Here is a 20,537-nt window from a genome sequence, read left to right as displayed (position 1 = left end):
TAAAATGGTAATGACACAGAGGGGGGAGTGTCTCCTACCCACCCCTACCCCACCCCACTTTGTTTACTTCTTTCAGTCTGCTGGATAGAATAATAATGATGCCTTAATAATACCTTACTTTGGTACAATGCTTTAGATTAGCCCATAGATCCTCCCAGCACCCTAACCTGTGCCCCTGCTACCTCACAGAGTTGTTATTCCCATCATGAGTTTGCTGGTAGCTGGCTCTTGACAAAAGGGAGCATCTCCCCATCAGCCTCTCTTAGAGTTTGGGGCTCATAACTTAACCGGTCTGTTCCAGCCTTGATATGATTCAAGTAGCCTTTTCTATAACAAAGTATTTTCATGTGTAATCTCATCCTGCCGATAGTGCTGTGAGGTGGGCAGAGCAAAGGTGAGTGGTCTTATTTTACAGAAACAGGCTCAGGGATGAAGTGATTTGTGCAGGGTGACACAGATAGTAAGAGACAAAGCTGACTCAAACCCAGGTCTTTGCACCCTAATTCATACATCTGATTCTGCATTGCTCCACACTGTAACCTTCCTTTCTGCATCATCCACCCTTCCCTGCCTGCTCCCATCCTTGTTAGCCCCAACACTCCCCTTACTTGTGCCCTAGGAATTCATTGGTTGAGAAATTGTAGGATCCAGACCTGGGAAAGACCTCAGGGAACACCTACTCCCCCACACTTCCCCCCTCCCCCACTTTCCAGCTGAAGAAGCTGATACCAAGAAAGGTCAAGAGACTTGGCCAAAGTCACACAAATTGGAAGAAACAGAGTCAGGATCAGAACTTGTCTTCAGATTTTAAAGCCAGTGTTCTGCCTGTTGTACCATGTTGAATAGGTCAAAGTTAACTATATTTTCATTCTCTGTCAGAGTCAGCCTGGTCTCCTTTGAGAGGTTTTTCCTTTTTCTTAAATAATCTATTGTGCTCAATTTGCAAGTCTGAGGAAAACACCTTTCCCACCTGCAGGTCACTTGAGACTCGGCAACAACTTCTAGCTGGCAGGACATGAAGCTGATGTGGGGGAAGGGAGGGTGATTCGGTATTCAGTGAAATCCTGATTTTTATATCCTACAAACCTCCATCATCACCCTCAGCCATATGTTTTTAGGAACAGCTGGGTTGTTGGGGAGGAGGGGCCAGATGGTTAGACAAAGCATTCATATCTACAACCAGGCCTCCTGGATTCTCATGAATCAGAAAAGAGACTAGGTATGTTGTGAATACTTGAACCCCCTCGATTCCAGTGCAGGAAGCAGGTTCATCCTATGCAGTAGTCCAGCAGAGATAAGCTGTTTTTCATCTGATGGATGAAAAACAATGCAAAGAGGATTTATAACAACATGGCAATACTGAAAGAGATACCAGACTTTTTTGGGGGGGGGGGGGAGCAGGGCAATGAGGGTTAAGTGACTTGCCCAGGGTCACACAGCTAGTAAGTGTCAGGTGTCTGAGGCCAGATTTGAACTTAGGTACTCCTGAATCCAGACCTGGGGCTTTATCCACTGCTGCCCCCAATACCAGAATTTAATAAGACATTGTGTCTGCCCTCATGGAGCAGACAGTATAGTGAGGGATGATGACAATGCAGATAACTCTGTGTGTACATATATATGAGAGGAAAGTACAGCTGCATGCAATTCATCTGAAAAAGATCTGAAGTTTTTAGTGAACCACAAGTTCAATATATATTAACAATGTGATGACAGCCAAGAAATCTAAGACAATCCTCAGCTGCATTAAGAGAGTGCCCAGGACTAATGAGATGATAATCTAGGGATCATATCTGGAGTATTAGATTCAGTTTTCAGTGCCACATTTTGGGAAGGTAATTAATGAGCTATAGAGTGCCTAGAAAAGCGTATCAGGATTGTGAAGGACCTTCAGATCATTCAGTTCACTCATGTGAAATTGCTCTTTCTATGTTTAACAGTAATCTTTGGGTTGTTGGGTTTGTTTGTTCATTTTCAAATAAATTTTATTGATCTTTCACTCTTGTGTCACCTAAATTTCTCCCTGCATCTGTCCCTGTCACCATCTGGAAAACCAGTTGCCCAATCCAATGATCTCTCAGTCCTCCATTCTTTTTTTATTCTCTCTTCAGCATCTGATACTGTTTATCATACCATCCTTTTAGATACTCACTTTTCCCCATTTTTTAATGATTTTCTTCTCTCTTTGTTCTCCTCTTGCTTTTTTGGCTGCTACTTCTCTGCCTCCTTTACTTAATTTTTTAAAATCCCTTTTCTAGCTCCTACATGTAAGCATACCCCAGCAGCTCTATCCTGGGCCCTCTTCTCTCTCTACATTTTTTCTTGAAGACCTCATCAGGTTCCACGGGTTTTGCTATCAGCTCTGTGCCAATGACTCCCAGATCTATATATCCTGCCCTAGTCTCTCTCCTAAGCTCCAGTCTCACATCACTGAACGCTCATTGGACATTTCCAATTGGATGTCCCATAAACATCCCAAAGTCAATATGTACTATATAGAATTCATTATTTCCCCCCCAAAAATCCACTCCTCTTCCATACTTCTCATTTTTGTTGAAGGCATCACTATCCTTCTAGTCCCACAGGTTCACAATCTCAGAAGCTTCCTCAACTCTGTCTTCTTCCTTTAACCTTCAATTTCCAATCCATGGCCAAGTGTAGCCAGTTCTGTCTCCACAATGTCTCTCACATTTTTTTCCCTTATCTCTACTCATAGGCTGTTGCCCTAATTCAGGCTCTCATTACTTCTCACATGAACCATTTTGGTAGCTTCCTAATTATTTTCCTGCCTCACCTCTCCCCTAGCCAATCCATCCCTCAAAAAGCTGTGAAAATGATATTCCTTAAGCAATGGTCCAGTCATATCACTCCCTGCTCAAGAAGTTTGGATAAAATACAAACTCCTCTCTTGGGCATTTAAGACCCTTCCCAGTCTGTTAATTTCTAGACTTATTGAATATCAGTCTCCTTCACGCACTCCAGGCTGTAGTTCAACTGACCCACTTGTTTGTTCCTGATAGATAACATTTCCATTCCCCATCTTTCTGCCTTTCCACAATCTGTCCCTTGTTTTCAGAATAGGTTCCTTCCTCACCTTTGTCTTGGTGAATCTTTAGTTTTCTTCAAATCTCCAATCAAGTGCCACCTTTCTTTTTTTGTTTTGTTTTGGGTTTTGTTTTTTGTTTTTGTTTGTTTGTTTGTTTGTTTTTGAGGGGCAATGAGGGTTAAGTGACTTACTCAAAGTCACACAGCTAGTAAGTGTCAAGCGTCTGAGGCCAGATTTGAACTCAGGTCCTTCTGAATCCAGGTCCAGTGCTTTCTTTTTTTAGAATAATATTTTATTTTACCAATTATATGTGAAAACAATTTTTGACTTTTTTTTTGGTGAGTCACTTGGGGTTAAGTGACTTGCCCAGGGTCACACAGCTAGTAAGTGTTAAGTGTCTGAGGTCAGATTTGAACTCAGGTCCTCCTGAATCCAGGGCCGGTGCTCTATCCACTGCGCCACCTAGCTGCCCCGACATTTATTTTTTAAAAATTTAAATTCCAAATTCTCTTCCTTCTCCCCTCCTTTTGCCCCTCCCTTCCTGAGAATGTAAGTGATTTTATTTAGGTTATACATGGGCAAACATCCAGAATGTATTTCCATATTAGTCATGTTGTGAAAGAAAATACAGACCAAAAAAAAACCCATGAAAAATAATATGCTTCAATCTGCATTCAGATTCCATCAGTTCTTTCCCTGGGGATGGAGAACATTTTTCATCATGAGTCCTTTGGAATTGCCTTGGATCATTATTTTGCAGAGAATAGCCAAGTCATTCACAGTTGATCATTGTAAAATATTGCTGTTACTGTATACACTGTTCTTCTCACTTCAATTTGCATCAGTTCATATAAGTCTTTCCATGTTTTTTTTCTGAAATCATCATGCTCATCATTTCTTATCAAACAATAGTATTCCATTACAATCATATACCACAACTTGTTCAGTCATTTTCCAGTTGATGGGCATCCCCTCAATTTCCAATTCTTTGCCACCACAAAAAGAACTGCTATGATTTTTTTTGTACAAATAGATCCTTTTTCCTTTTTTAAAAATCTCTTTGGAATACAGACCTAGTAGAAGTGCCACCTCTTTCAAGAAGAGTTCCTGACCCTACCTCTGCTTGTCAGTACCCTCCCAACCTGGAAGTTAATTTGCATATCTATTTTGTATATATTTACCTATGTTCATAATGCTTCCCTCCATAGAATGTAAATTTCTTGAGGGAAGGTCTTTGTTTTCCTAGCACAGCTCCTGGCATGTACTTGGTGCCTGCTAAATGCTGGTTGCATCTTCTATATCCTTCAGACTACTCCTCTTTCCTATTTTTATCTTTTTAATTATTTTATAGGTGTCTTTCCCCAAGGAAAGATGGGGAAAGGCATTTATTAAGCACCTACTATGTGTCAGGCTCTGCTAAATGCTCTACAGATATGATCTCATTTAATCCTTGCAACCTCATTAATGTAGGTACTTTTATTATTTCCATTTTACTGTCAAGGAAACTGGTAGGAAGAGGTGAAGTGATTTATCCAGGGTCACATAGTAAGTATATGAGGAAGGATCTGAGCTCATGTTTTCCTGAGTCCAAGCCTGGAGCTCTATCCACTAAATGGGGTCACTTAGCTGCCTCCATCACTGTCACTTACCAATGAATCTTTCCACCCAATAGAATCAAGCATTTATGGCCCTACTATGTGGCCCCTGTGCTAAGCTCTGGAGAAAACAAAGACTGAAATGAAACAGTCTCTGCAATCAACTTACCTATACACAGAATTAATACAAGAGTAAATACAAAGTAGTTTAGAGAGGGAGGGAGACTAGTAGCTGGGAAGAATAGGGAATGCTTTATGGAGGTAAGGAGGAAGAGCCTTCCAAGCATGGACAATGGCCAGTCAAAAGGCCCAGAAATGGGAAATGGAGTTTCACGTGTGAAAAACAAAAAGATGGCCACCTGGTTATGGTATGCAGTGGGAGGAAAGTACTACATAAGACAAGAAAGCTGAAAAGGGTCTTAAAGGCCTTTGGGAGCTATTGAACTTTATTGAATATGGGAATGACATGATCAGAACTGTTCTTAAGGAAAAACACATTGGCAGCTGTGTGGCAGATTCATTGGAGTGGGGAGAACAAGATGAAATAGGGAAGTATTATACTGAAGGGTGGTCAAACTTGGACACTAGAAGATTGGTGGTACCCAAAACAGAAGTAGGTAAATTCAGAAAAAGGATGGACTTGGTGGGGGATGACTGTTGACTTTGAGATGTCTATGAGACATCCAATTTGAAATATTTTTTTTTTTTGCGGGGCAATGGGGGTTAAGTGACTTGCCCAGGGTCACACAGCTAGTAAGTATCAAGTGTCCGAGGCCGGATTTGAACTCAGGTCCTCCTGAATCCAGGGCCGGTGCTTTATCCACTGTACTATCTAGTCACCCCCAATTTGAAATATCTAATAGGCTTTTGGTGATGTGAGCCAGAAGCTTGGGAAAGAGAATAGGATTGAACATGTAAGTCTGGGAGTCATCTACATAGAGATGATAATCAAACCCATTGGAGATGAGATTATCAAGAAAGATATGTGAAGAGAGAGAGAAGGGTTCAGGATAGAGCCTTTGGAAATAACCCATAGTTTGGGAATATGGATGATGAGTCAACAAAGGAGATTGAGGAGTGGTCATACAGATAGAAGAAGTAGGGAAGAACAATGTTATGAAAAGCAGTGGGGGGAAAAAGAGTAACCATGAGAGGAAATTCAACAGAATCATATGTTGCTTAGATGTTAGAAAGGATGAAGATTGAATATGGACCTTAAGAGATCATTGGTAATTTTGGAGAAAACAGCTTCTATTGAATGATCAGGATTGCAAAGCCAGATTGCAAAGGGTTAAGGAGTGAGAAGAAAGGAGGTGGAGGTGAGGAGAGATTACTGCTTTTCCCCTTGTAATAAGTACAATCAAGCAAAATAAATCAACATATTGACTATGTCTAAAAAGATATGCCTCATCTGACACCCGTAGTTCACCACCTCTCAGATAGAAGGCAAGAGTCATTCTTCATCATCAATCATCCATAGTCACAATTGGACATTGCATTGATAAAAAAATTTGTAAATTTTCTAGTCTTTTGATTTTGTTTTCTTTTACATTATAGTAGTTGTCGTGTAAATGGTTCTCCTACAGCTACTTACTTCTCTCTGTATCAGTTTATACAAGTCTTCTCAAGTTTCTCTGAATTCTTTTTTTAGTTGTAATTAGTTTGTTGTTTAATTAATCAGGTGTAATATTCCATTATATTCACATGCTGTATGTTCAGGCAATCCCCAATGCATGGATATTCCAAACTCCATCCACCAATTGATCCATATGATCAATTTCCCCTCAACATTCCCAAGAGAAATCATCCTGATTCACTAAGTATGGCTTCTACAGATGTGAGCAGCATTGGATAAGAATCTTCCCTTTGGCCTTTGAATGAGTAGTACTTGCCTTCCAGTCCCACAGAGTCCCTGTCTCCTAAGACAGTAAATGGGTGAAATGCTTGCCTGAAAGAGGCCTTCTGAAGAAGTCTGAATGCTCAGGTGTGTACTGTAAGTTGGAGCAGTGAGATAACAGGTCCTGGGAAAACTGCTTTAAGCACTAGGTACTGCAAAATCATTATTTAAATGTATTTATTTGTTCATTTGTTTGTTTCAAGCAAGTTGAACATGCCTAGTCTGATCTGGTCTTATCAACATGGCTAGGAAACCTTGTCTTCAGAGAATGAAAAAGAGATCACTCCTCATAGTTACCAGCCCTGTTAGAATTATCTTTTGTTCTAAATTGTTAACATTGTCTCACATTTCTGAAGCTCTACAGTTTCCAGAGTGCTTTTCTCATAACAACCCTATGAGGTCAACAGTGAATGGGATATTATTTGCATCTTACAGATGAGCAAACAGAGGCCCAGAAAGGGAGGGGTGGGGTCATAGATTTAGAGTCAGAAGGGATCTTTGTCCAGCACCCTCATTTTACAATGAATGATCCTTAGGCATGTGGAGTTTACATGAACTTGCCTAAGGTCACACAGCTCATGAGTCAGAATCAGGATTTGAATCCAGTTCCTCAGACTATAGAGCCAGTGTTTATTCAGTTGTGCCATCCTGCCTCCTTCCCCAAGACCACATAGCTTGTACATGGAAGCTCCATTTTGAATTCTCATTCCATGTCCTGTGTGCTTTCCACTAGGCACAACAGTTCTCCCACACCACAGCTCTGCCATCAGGGCTCTGGGAGAGAAAATGGTCTATATTCCTCCCCCACAGGAGAAATCCCAGACATCATCAGCTGTTTGCCATGGTTTAAGATATTCCCTGATTTGAAATGACACCTGCCACTCTCCGCCTTCTCTCTGGGGGAACTCTTAGTAAATTAAACACCATTAAACACAACACACACAAACATACCTGTTGATTTCACACAACCCACACTGACACATATACAGAGAGACCCCCATACTCACACAGAGACCAAGACCAAGACAAATATAGCTACATAAATTCATATACAAACACAGAGCCTTCAATTAATTATGTAACTCATTAATCAGAACCAGTGGAAGAATAGAGTCAGTCACTTAGGGTTTTTTGTTTGGTTTTTGGTTTTTGTCCATACAATGCCAAACAAAAGACTCATGACATTTTTTTTAATGAATGGATTGGCCTCAATCTTGGCCAAATTCACAAAACTGGTCGATTCCAGTTTTAGCATCTGAAGGCTGAGCAATTGATCAGAGCACCCTTGTTCAATTCTGTTTCATTCCTAAGGTAGCATAAATAAGAGGACCAACTTTTGCAAAAGCTGTTTGCTGGGCTTGTCTTCACCAGTGTAGAGAGATCATTCCTCATCATCAGGGTGCTTGCTCCCTGATGAGGGGTTTGTGGCTCAGGCAGCCCTCTATTCCAGTGTTGGCGCTTGATTGGCACTTTCCTTAAGGATCAACCATCAGCCACCTTCATTATTATTATTTGTGTGTGTCATAGAGTGTATAGAAAGCAGTGCCTGGAGTCAGCAAGACTCCTCTTCCTGAATTCAAATCTGGCCTCCAACACTTAATAGCTTTTCAACCCTGGGCAAGTCACTTCACCCTGTTTGCTCAGTTTCCTCTTCTGTAAAATGAGCTGGAGAAGGAAATGGCAAACCACTCCAGTATCTTTGCCAAGAAAACCCCAACTAGGATCACATCAGAGAGTTAGACATGACTAAAAACAACTGAACAACAATAACATATCCCCTTATTATACTATGAGCTCCATGAAGACAAAAAATCATTCCTTCCCCAAGCATTTATTAAATACCTACTGCATGCCAGAACCTGTACTAGGTATTAGGGAATTGTTTGTCATTTTTAGGGCCAGATCTGTGATTTCTTGGGTTTAGGGAATTCTCAGTGAGAAAATTTCCTCTGGCAATGCAGATGTTCAACTGCTCCCTAACCTAGGCTATTGAAAGGAAAAGTGACTTTGCCCCGAGCTGATGTTATGGAGCTGATACATTTCTGAGGTGGGCTGGGAAGGCAACATTCTAACCATTGAGTCATGCTACCTTCTGTGGGATACAAAGACAAAAATGAAACAGCCCCTGCTTTCAAGGGACTTACATTCTACAGGGCAGATAAAATAGTTACTTTGATAAGTAAATGCAACATGGTTTGAAGAAGAAAGTACTGATAACTGAGGGATCAGGAAAGGATGATGTCTTATTCCCCTTTGCAGCCACCAAGCCCATAGGAAGAGTTTAATGAATAAAATCTTCCCTGAATCCCCTTGGTCCTTTCCTCCCAGCCTTTCATCTGCACCACTCTGATAGGTTTATCCTGTCCTAGTGTGTATTAAATGACAGTTAGTGTTTATAAAACACTTTGAGGTTGGCCAAGGACTTTTACAAATATTATCTCATTTGCTCTTCACAACAACCCTGTGAGGTGGGTTCTATTCTTATTACCCTTGTCCAGATGAAGAAACTGAGGCTAAGAGAGAAGTGACTTGCTCAGGACGACACAGCTAATAAGTGTCTGAGATAAGATTTGAACTCAGGTCCCTGAGTCCATGCCCAGCATTCTATCCACCAAAACTCCTGTATCTAGGCTATTCAAGTTATTTGTCTACACAGAACAAACAAGAAGCTCGTGACATTTTTAAAAACTGGATTGATTGGCATCTCATTGGTCACTTATACCCTTACTATACTGTACAATCCACAACAGCAGTGACCACATCTTATCTAATATGTATTCCCCTCCCCCACCCGAAGCTCAGTGCTCAGAACTCTGCACACAACCAGTACTTAATAAAGACTTGGGGAAACTAATGGAATTCAGTTTAGTATCTTTGAACCAGTTGATACATTGGAAAAAAGCATTGGATTGGGATTCATAGGACGTGGCTACTAATCCCATCTCTTCCACATAATAGCTGTGTGAACTTTGCAATTCTATTAGTCCCCATTTTCTCCGCCCCCCCCCAAGATGAAAAGGTTGGGTTAAATGATTTCTCATGTCCCTTTCAATTTTGCATCTTAGAGCAGGGACTATCTTTTGTCTCTTTTTGTATCCCTGGATCTCAGCATAGCACCTGGTACACAGTAGGTGTTTAATAAATGTTTATTGAATTGAATTAAATATTAATATTTTCTCTATTGCTTTCTCCAGTCTAGATCATCAACAAAACAATAAATAAAGCCCTGATCTTTAGTTCTTACAGATTTCCAGTGTGCAGAGGCTCATAGTGAAAAGTTAAGAATCAGCTCTTGTTCTGGTCAGAGCTGGCTCCAGCACACTCCTTCCTAGAAGATGCTTTAGAGATCATCAAACCTGGCCTCTTTGTTTTATAAATAAGGACAATGAGTTACAGACAAGTGAAGTGATTTGCCTAAAATCATGCAGGAAGCAAATTCAAGAGCTCTATGATCTCTCATTCCAAAAACATACTTAGCGATAGTTAGGTCTCCTCATTTTCAGTACAGTACTCCAATCATTGTACAAACCTGTCTGAAGCAGCTAGGAGGCCCCATAGTGCACAGAATGCTTGTCCAAAAGTTCAAATTTGACTTCAGACCCTTACTAGCTAAGTGACCCTGGGTAAGTCACTTCACCTGTTCACCTCAGTTTCTTCAACTATAAAATAGGATGAGGGAAATAATAGCACCCACCTCCCAGGTTTCTTGTGAGAATTAAATGAGATAATATTTGTAAAGTGCTTACTACAGTTCCTGGCATGTAACAGGTGCTTGATGAATGCTTATCCCTTCCCCCTGCCTCACTCCAAGTAGATTCTGGTCAATGATAAAATCATGTCAGTCAACTCAGTACTCCAGGTGCTGAAGGAGTACTCTTCCAACCAGAGAGCCAGTGGTGCTACTCATATGACCTTAGGCAAATCACTCAAATCCTCTGCATTGCTGTGACCTCATCTGTAAAACTGGCAGTTAGGACTATATCAGGGCTTCCAAGCCTGGAGTCTATGGCTTCCCAAAGAGTACATGAACTCTGTTGGGGGAAAAAATTACATCTTTATTTCCCACTAACCTTTGCTTTCCTTAGTAATCCTTTGTATTTTAGTCTATGCATTTAAAAATAGAATTCAGAAAACAGCTCCAAAGGCTTCACCAGACTGCCAAAGAGGACCACAACACAAACAAGGAGAATAACCCCTGATCTCGATGGTCATTAAGGTCCTTTCTAACTCTGGAGCCTACGGTCCTCAGGTCTTAGTAAGTAGGGTCACAGCCAGTTTCTCACTTCTAGGTGCCCCCACACCAACCCCTTGCCTCTTGGACAATCAAAGCATGGGTCCCTGGATGCTTACAGTCATAAAAATACTCCCAGGATCAAAGGCACCAGTACAAATACCCAAAGTTTAAAAATAGGCATCCCCTGCCCCAGTCTGGGCACTGTTCCCACCCCCACCCCATCCCACCCACAGACCTCTGGCTCCAACTCAAGATCAAGGCTGGCTCAGTGAATCATTTAATTGCCCACGTGCTGTTGAATCGAAACAAAATCATCCCATCTCCCTGCTGCCAGTGGCATCAATTTCATTTAGTTTGCCAAGGACTAGGGAGGGATGCGTTTAACCTAATGTCTATCTTGGTTTCTCCTTCCTTTGCTGCTGCCAAGCCTCCCTCTTTCCCTCTCCAGCATCTTCCAGACCTTGACCTATTCTTTGTCTTCCTCGTTCACTTTTCCCCTCTCTTCTGGGTTTGCCCTCCCTCTTTTTTCTCCCTTGCCTATTATGCTGTGTTCCTTAAGGGTCTTTGCCAGTTTTTTTCCATTCTTTACCATGCTCCTCTCTTTGCTTTCTTTTTCCTCTGTTTCCCTGTTTGCTCACTTCTGTTTGTTTCTCCTGCCCCCATTCTTTTTTTCCCTTCATTTTGCCCTTTTTTTAAGATGATAAATTTGAATCTGGAAAGGACCTACCAACCCCTTTCATTTTATAAATGTGGGATTAGAGCCAAAGAGTGGAAGGGACTTAGCCCAGGTTACAAAGGTCATAAGTGATAGAGCTAGGCAGTATTCATTTGGGTCCTCATTTATTTGTTTTTTTCTTGGCTCTTCCTTGTTCCCTTCCTTTTTCCTTCTTTACTTTTCCTTTTTTGGGGGGGGTGGGGGGGTGAGGCTGTTAGGGTTAAGTGACTTGCCTAGAGTCACACAGCTATTAAGTGTTAAATGTCTGAGGTCGAATTTGAACTCAGGTCCTCCTGAATCCAAGGCCGGTGCTTTATCCACTGTGCCACCTAGCTGCCCCTACTTTTCCTTTTTTACTTCTCTACCTCCTTTCTTCTATCCTTCCTCCCTTGCCCTCCTCTTTTTCTTCCTTTCTTCCATCTTTCTTCCATCTCCTTCATTGAATTCTTCCTTCTCTACTTCTTTTCTTACATCCTTCCTTCCCTTGCACTCTTCATCCCATCTCTCCCTCCTTTCTCTTTCATTCTTACTTTTCTCCTTCATCTTTTCCTTGATTTCTTTCCCCTTCCCTTACTCTCTTCCTTTCTTCTTTCCTTCCCTTTTTCTTCCTTTCCTTCTTTTCTTCCATCCTTTCTTTTTTCTTTCCCTTTTTTGATAGATAGTGTGCTGCAATGGAAAGAATGCTGAACTGGGAATAGAGGCCTGGGTTCAAGTTCTAGCTATGTCACTGTGGTAAAAAATTATTGGAGTTTTAGCTGACTCATTTGGGAGGAGCCACACCTGGCCCACCCTGAAGTTACATATACTACTGAGGTCAGAAGGAGAACTTTCCATAGGCAGTTTTGAAGGACCTCTCCTTTTGGGGAGGGGAGATTGAACACTCTCTGAGGGGAGGAGAGCCTCTTCCAGAAGGCTCTCACGCTGGCCCCCTGGCTCCTTGGTCTTCTAGGTGATGCAAGAAAGCTAGCAGACTTTCCAGGTGTGGTGAGTTAAGAAAATTTATCTGTATTTCTTTTTCCTATTTCCTTATCTTTGATTTTTATTAATTTCACCTTTGTTGTTTAATTAATTCCCAAGTAATAAAATCTGGTCCTTTTGTGGAAAAGAAGCTGTAAGGCTCCTTTCTTATTGGCCTGGGAGAAATATCTAAAAGGGTAGTTCAGAGGAGAGGGAGCTTTGAACCTAAAGGTCCCTCATTATTTCCAGGACCCCAATTAATGTTCTGCATATGAAATTTTGGCCCCCACATCACTTAATGGCCACATGATTAGAGTTCAATCCCACCCACCATCTCAAAGCCATCTCCCTATATCTTTCCCCCTCCCCACCCTTCCAGCTCCCCTTTAGGGCTTGTCTTCTCCATTTGAATATGAGGGCTAACTAAGACCACCTTGTTTTTTGTATTTGTATCCCCAGTTCTTAGCATGATGACCGGCACATATTAATCCTTCATAAATGCTTTTTCTTGCAATCTAAATCAGTTATCCACTCCATGCCTCAGTGTCTCATCTGTAAAATGGAAATATTGTTCCTTCCTGTACAGGTTTGTTATGAGAAAAGCCCCTTGTCAGTCTTAATGTGCTGTAGAAATAGGAGCTGTTATTATTCCTTCCCTCCCTTTTTTCCATCCTTTCAGCATGGGGCAGTAGAAATAGCATGAGAAACTGAGCATGATGCCACGTGCCTGTAGTCTTTGCCACCAGGGAGGCCAAGGCTGGGGGATTCTTGAGCTAGGGAGTTCTGAGCTTCAGTGGGCTAAGCCCACTGTGTCTGTGCTGTTTGTCATTAATGTGGTGAGCCCCTGGGTATGGGATGGGGGAAGCCACCAGGCTGCCTAATGAGGGGTCTGAAACCAAAGTGAGGCAGAGAGAGAGGGTCAGAAATGGGGGTGGGGGAGGAAACAGAGACAGAGACCAGGGGAGAGAGAGAGATAGAGAGAGAGAGAGAGAGAGAGAGAGAGAGAGAGAGAGAGAGAGAGAGAGAGAGAGAGAGAGATTTTGACAGACAGAGAGAAACAGACACAGACAGACACACAGAGAAACACAGAGAAAGGTAAAGAGAGAGACACACAGAGTTAGAGAGAGACAAAGAGACACTGAGAGAGACAGACATACACAGAGAGTGAGAGTGGGAAACTTGGATTTTCACAAATTTCTCTGGTTTCATAGATTTAGAGTTGAAAGAAATCTTAGATGCCATTGACTCCTACTCTCATTTTATACATAAGGAAACTAAAGCCCAAAGTCATGCCACTAAGTAAGTATCCAAGTCAGGATTTTAACTCAGATCTCTGTAAGTTCAAGTGCACCACTCTATATTCCAGCCCTAAGTTTAAATGGTATCTATGTACCACATCTTAGGCTCAGCGCTGAAGATACTGATTTTCCATAGCAATGCAAATCACCTAACTTGCTTCTGACTTGTATTATAACCTCAGGCTAGTCACCCAATTGATTTCTCTGTCCCCCAGTTCCCTTACCTATAAAAAGGGGATTGAACAAGAGGATGCCTTGGGTCCTCCACACACCTAAATCAGAGGTTCTTAACGTAGGGTCTCTGAACTATTCTTTAAATTAATAACTGCATTTCAATAGAATTTATTTCTTCTGTAAGCATATATTTTATTTTATACATTGAACAACATTCTCCTGATTCGGGTTCCATAGGCCTCCTCAGACTGTGGCCAAGGGCTACAGGACACACTCTCTCTATTCTGACTCCCTGCTCTTCTTCTCCCAGAGACTTCCTCTCCCTCCTGGCCTCCTCCTCCCTGCCCCTTTTCCCATCTTTCTCTTGTCCCTTGAGTCCTTCTCACTTCCCCATCTTCTTTTTCTTGTGAGCCCAGATGCCCCAGAGACAAGCCGTGCATAACAGGGCCCTACCAAGAGCCTTTAATAACTAATTAGGGCTCCCTTGTTTCCTTATTTTAAGCTGTGGTCAGAGACTCCTAATCAGTGCCCATTGTCCCCTCCCCAATCTCCTTGATTGGGTCTCAAGAGGACTGTGTTACAAAGAATTGTGGGTAAGGACATTAATCCTGTGGCATGAGAACCTCCTTCTCCAGTCTTTGCTCTAGGCAAAGTGAGCTCTCAGGGACTCCACGGATGCCACTCTAGTGCCTGTGGCCTCCCCTGTCCTGCTCAAGGTCAGATCTCCCCCCAGGGGAAGTAAACACATTTCCAAGCTGCTTGCTGACCTCTGGTACCGAATACTAGCTGGCTCCCTCCACAAAGGCAGCATTCCCCACCCAGCCCAGGGTTGTGCTGGGTCCTGTCTCTATCAGGTCGGAGATATGCAGCAGGGAAGGACCTCAAATGTCAATGAGGCACAAAGAGGAGGGAAGGAGGGAGGCAGGCGGGCAGGAAGGAAGGAAGGAAGGAAGGAAGGAAGGAAGGAAGGAAGGAAGGAAGGAAGGAAGGAAGGAAGGAAGGAAGGAAGGAAGGAAGGAAGGAAGGAAGGAAGGAAAGAGGGAGGGAGGAAGAATAGGAAGGAAGGAAAGAGGGAGGGAGGAAGAATAGTGTGAGAAATTAACAATAGGAAGGGAGGGAGAGAGGGAGGGAGGGAACTGAACTTCCACTAAAGGAAGCAGGAAAACAAATTTAAATGTAATTAGGAAATTTTTTTCAAAAATAAATAAATAAAAATACAATACAACATAGAGAATGTTAACTTGTGGTTTTCGAAGTCAATATGTGGCCTACGGGGATCCATTCTATTTGAATTTTCCACCACTGCTTTAGAACACAGAATGTCAAAACTGGGAGGGGCCTTAGAACACAGAATGCCAGAGCTGGGAAGGGTCTTAGAACACAGGATGTCAGAGCTAGGAAGGGCCTTAGAATACAGCATGTTGAGGGCATCTAGGTGGCACAGTAGATAGAGCACCAGCCCTGGATTCAGGAGGACATGAGTTCAAATCCAGCCTCAGACACTTGACACTTACTAGCTGTGTGACCCTGGGCAAGTCACTTAACCCTCATTACCCTGAAAAAAAAAAGAACACAGGATGTAAGAACTGAGAAGGAATTTAGACTATAAAACACTAAAGCTCAGAGGAATTTTAAGATTGATTTCATCTAATTTTCCCAATTCACAAAGGAGGAATCTGAGATCCAGACAGGTTGCCTGAGATGATACAACTAGTAAATGTCAGGGCCTGGACTCCAGCGTCTATCTCTTAATCCAAGCCCTTTCCACTATACCATACTGCCTTATACAATATGAGATAGTAAATAATTTATAAATCTGCAGTCAAAAAATCAGAGGTGTTAGGGAAAGAAAAAAATATATACATATATGTTCTCCTTTTACTTCTAAGTAAAAAATCAGTAACAGAAGTGTCAGTTTTATTACTAATTATGCAGCAACTTTATTGCCAGTATTAAAAAAAGTGAAGGCTAAAATGTCTAGGAAATACTTAATTTACTAAACAGTTTGGAACAAAGTATTTGTCTCCGTGATATTTCTTCAAATTAGAATTTTGCTCTGGGTGATTCACATCGTCCTTTTAATATATTATCACCGGCTAATAAAGTCCCCAGGTTCCCAGGGAATACGTTTTACTTCAGAAGGTAATTGTGTCATCTGGGGTATAGATGTTAGCTAGGATTTACAGTGACCAGAGGAGGTCCTGTGGGTATAACTACACTAAGAATATGAGCTGGTAGGACAAAGGAGGGGGACAGGGGAAGGTCCCTGGCAGGGGCCCAAGGTCGATGCCAAATTGGTTCACTCGCAGTCAGAGAATCTTGGGCTCACAGGATCTGAGAACCGAAAGGAGCTTGGGAGGATCTCTTGTTTGTCAGCAATAGGAGGGACCTTAGATGATAGTTTGTCTAGGCTGGATGGGACCTTAGAACATCAAATGTAGAACATAGACTGTCAGAGCCAAGAGAGACCTTCACAGTCTGATGCCAACCCATTTTTTAGACTGATTACTCATTAATCCCTGTACATACTCTTATGTTCCAGATAAATTGACCTATTTGCTAATCATGGAACATCCACGACTTTCCATCTCCTGCCTTCATGCCCTTCCACAGGCCATATATGTGGCTGGAGATGTTCTCTTTCCTCTCCTCCATCTCTTCAAACTCCTATAGCTCCTTCCAAGGCTCAGCTCAGGTGCAACCTCCTTCATGAAGCCTTTCTTGATTCCCCCAACTGTTGATGCTCCCCTGGAGATATTTGGAGATTGATTTTTCACATATATTTTTAAATGTATACATGTCCCATAACCCCCACCCCAACAGAACATAAGCTCCCTGTTGTTACAAGCTGCCACATTTTTGTTTCTCTATCACTAGTGCGTAACATGGTGCTTGATACATAGCATTCACTTGAAAGCTAGATGTTGAATTGAAGAGAATTGCATTGAATTTTGAATTGAAGTTAGATTGGAAAGGAACCTTAAAGAGCATCTTGTTCAATTTCTCCATTTCATCAAAAAGGAAAGTGAAATCAAAGGAAGAAAATTACTTCAACCAGATTATTCGGCATAACCAAAAACAAGTCAACAAACATTGAAGTGTCTGCTATGTACCAGGCATGGTGGTAAGGGCTGGACCAAAAAGAAAAGCAAAAGACACTCCCTGATTTCAAGGAGCTCATGGAATGATGAGAAAGACAACATGAAAACAAGGTATAAATAGGGTGAATTCGAGGTAATCTCAAAGGGAAGGCACTCTATGGAGGACACAGGAAAAACTTCTTGCAGAATTTTAGCTGAGAATTGAAAGAAACCCAAAAGGCAGAGCATTCCAGCCATGAGTGACAGCCATTGAAAAATCAGTATGGGGAGATGGGGCATCTTGTTCAAACTACAGCAAGAAGGCCAGTGTCACCTTAATGAAAAATAAATGAAAGCAAAAAAGAAATAAGAAGACTAGAAGTGTTGGAAAATGGCCAGGTAATGAAGAGGTTTAAAATCATAACAGTAGTAGTGGAAAGACGAATATCAAGAGATGACTCTTGAGTGAGACCTTTATTGATGCCCGCATCAACTCCACCATCCAAACACCAACATTATCTCTTTTCTTCCTTTTCCTAAAGCCAACCCACTCATGGTCCCCTGTTTACAGTAGGTTGTTGGACCCTAGATTTAGAGTTGGAGTCCAGAGACCTGGATGGTTATTCTTACTACTCAGTACCTTTGGATAGATCACTTCACTTACTACCAGGTCCTCAGATTCCTCCATGGTCAAATGCCTGCCTGGAGGTGTAAGGAGGCAGGAGGTATCTCTCCCATACAACTGCTACTTAGCTTTGGTGCTGACTCAGCTTTCATTAGTTTTGTGTTCATAGATGGCTTTTTTGTAACAAGCCAAAGAGAAAGGCAATTTGAGGATTATTATTCCCATTTTATAGTTGAAGAAACTGATGCAGACAGAGGTTAAGTGATTTACCCAAGGTCAAATAGCTAGTTAGTGTCACAGCTAGAATTTTAACCCCAATCTCCATGCCCCAAGTCCAACATCCTGTCCCCTTATGCCACTGATGCTACTTAGCAATTTAGCTGTTTTGAGTTCTCATGACACTTTTAATTATTGTTTGGAGAGGTTTGAGGAGGCTCCACTAATTGATTACATATTTCTTTACTTGACAGGCTATTTGTCTGGTCCTGTCCTTCTTGTTTTGTTGGTTGTTTTATTTCTGCCTCAGGAACCTCCTCCAAATTGTTCAGCACGACTGGAAAATCTAAACCCATTCCTCCCTCCCTTCCTCCCTCACCACCCCCCCCCCTCAAGTGATGAGGAGAATGTTTAGAGGAATGCAACCAAAACAGTGAAAGAACTAGAGCCCATGCTATATAAGAATCAGTTGAGGATATGCCTAGCCTTGAGAAGAGAAGACTTGGAGGGAAGGGAGATGCTATAGCTACCTTCAAGAATTCAAAGGACTTTTACTTAGAAGACAGATTGAACTAGATCTTTTTTTTTTTAGTGAGGCAATTGGGGTTAAGTGACTTGCCCAGGGTCACACAGCTAGTAAGTGTTAAGTGTCTGAGGCCAGATTTGAACTCAGGTCCTCCTGAATCCAAGGCCGGCGCTCTATCCACCGTGCCACCTAGCTGCCCCTGAACTAGATCTTCTTGACCCCAGAGACCTGAACTAGGAGCAATGAGTAGACATTCCAAGGAAGTGAATGTAGGCTTGGTGTAAGGACAAATAGCCAACAATTAGAGATACTTAAGAGTGCTATGGGCTGTCCCAGGACCTCTGTGGTCCCCCTCACTGGAGGTCTTTGAGAAAAGGCTAAATGACCATTAGTCAGTTATATTGTTAAGGGGATTCTAGTTGAGGTATGAGTTGGATTCGATGACTACCGAGGTTCCTTCAACTCTGAAATTCTACAATTGTGTGATTCTGTGCTGTGGTCACACCTCCCAGGAACGATTCTCTCAGAACCACTTCAGGTCCATGAGCATCCTCTAGGGCATCCCTGAGAAAATCTCCTGGAGTAGCCTTTAAAATGCAAATGCCCAGACTACTGAAACTATCAGTAGCTTCGAGAAGGATTTAGTTAAGTTTCATCAGTGCCAGTTGAAGCTATCAGCCCTCAGTGGGTGGGGACAGCTTGAAAAGCAGACAGGTCCCAGTAATCCTTGAGTAATTAAATTTACCTTCCACTGATTCTTGTTGTTTGTCCTTCATTTTTCAAAGAGGACCATGACATCGGAAGGCGATGTTCTGACTTATAGTGAGTTGAATTGAAGTGAGGGAGGGCTGTGCAAACTCACCAGCCTCAGAGACCCACTGACTCCTCCCTTAGTCTTTTGTATCTCCCATGATTCCATGATCTCACCATCTGGACTAATCCCACAGCGTACAAATAAAATCCTGGCAAAAATTCCAGCGTCGCCTTAGTGACACCTAATGTCGCTTCTTTCCTGGCCTCTCTCCCTTGTGTTTCCTATTTAGATCATGACTCAGACTTAAAGCACCAGTCTGTTCTTGAATCTCTGCTTGTGGCTGCATGAAGCCGTGACATGGTCATAGCTGAACAGCTCCACTAAGGATGTGACATCCAGAACTGGCCCCAGTGGTCCAAGTGCAGTCTGACCAGGGCACCTGGCCTGGATCCAGAGCTATCACCTCCCAATCCTTAGTACTCTTCCTTCCCTTTTTTCTTTTTCTTTTCTCTTCCTCTCTTAATACAATCTAAGAGAGACATTGAGGCTGGGGCTGCCATATTTCTCTACTGACTCATATGGAGTTTCTGAGTCATAAAGCCTTCCATGTTCTTTTCACCTGAACTTACTACCTAGCTACATCTCTTCCTTCTTAGACCAGAGCATAGAACTGAGGATAGAGACCTTAGAAATCGTGCGTTTGCACCCCCCCCCCCCCCATTTTACAGTGAGGCTCAGAAAAGGGAAGTGACTTACTCTTTATAATGCAAGTAGTAAGGACCAGCATCAGAATTTGAATCCAGGTCTTCTGTCTCCAAATCCAGAACACTTTCTACTATGTTGTGTTATTGTTGTTGTTTCAGTCATTTCTGACTCTTCATGGCCCCATCTGGAGTTTTATTGGCAAAAATACTAGAGTGGTTTCACATTTCCTTCTTCAATTCATTTTACAGATGAGGAACTGGGGCAAACAGGGTTAAGTGACTTGCCCAGAGTCATACAGCTAGAAAGTATCTGAGACCAGATTTGAACTCGTGAGGATGCCTTCCTGATTCTAAGCCCAGTGCCCTAACCACTGTACCACCCTGATGCCCCACTTTCTTTTTTTTGCGGGGCAATTAGGATTAAGTGACTTGCCCAGGGTCACACAGCTAGTGTCAAGTGTATGAGGCCAGATTTGAACTCAGGTCCTCCTGAATACAGGGCCAGTGCTTTATCCACTGCTCCACCTAGCTGTCCCCTGCCCCTCTTTCTACTATGCCACCTCATAACTATTTTATAATTCCTTTTTTTAAAAAAAATCGATTGATTTTTTCAGACCCTGGTACAGAACTTTGCATTTATTTCTGTTACATTAATCTGTGTTGGTTTACATAAACCAATAGAGGCAGTTAGCTGATGCAATGGATAGAGCACTGGG

General features: G+C 42.2%; 1 protein-coding gene across 2 annotated transcripts in view; it reads left to right on the top strand.

Annotated features, from left to right (window-relative positions):
- IGSF21 (immunoglobin superfamily member 21) overlaps positions 1-20,537 on the top strand; it is a 416,639-nt gene that overhangs the window by 257,826 nt on the left and 138,276 nt on the right. The gene's annotated exons all lie outside the window — the stretch shown is intronic.

Source organism: Dromiciops gliroides, chromosome 3, assembly GCF_019393635.1.
Source record: "Dromiciops gliroides isolate mDroGli1 chromosome 3, mDroGli1.pri, whole genome shotgun sequence".
Classification (NCBI taxonomy): domain Eukaryota; kingdom Metazoa; phylum Chordata; class Mammalia; order Microbiotheria; family Microbiotheriidae; genus Dromiciops; species Dromiciops gliroides.
The sequence above is the reverse complement of the archived record's forward strand: the minus strand, read 5'-3'. Positions and strand labels throughout refer to the sequence as shown.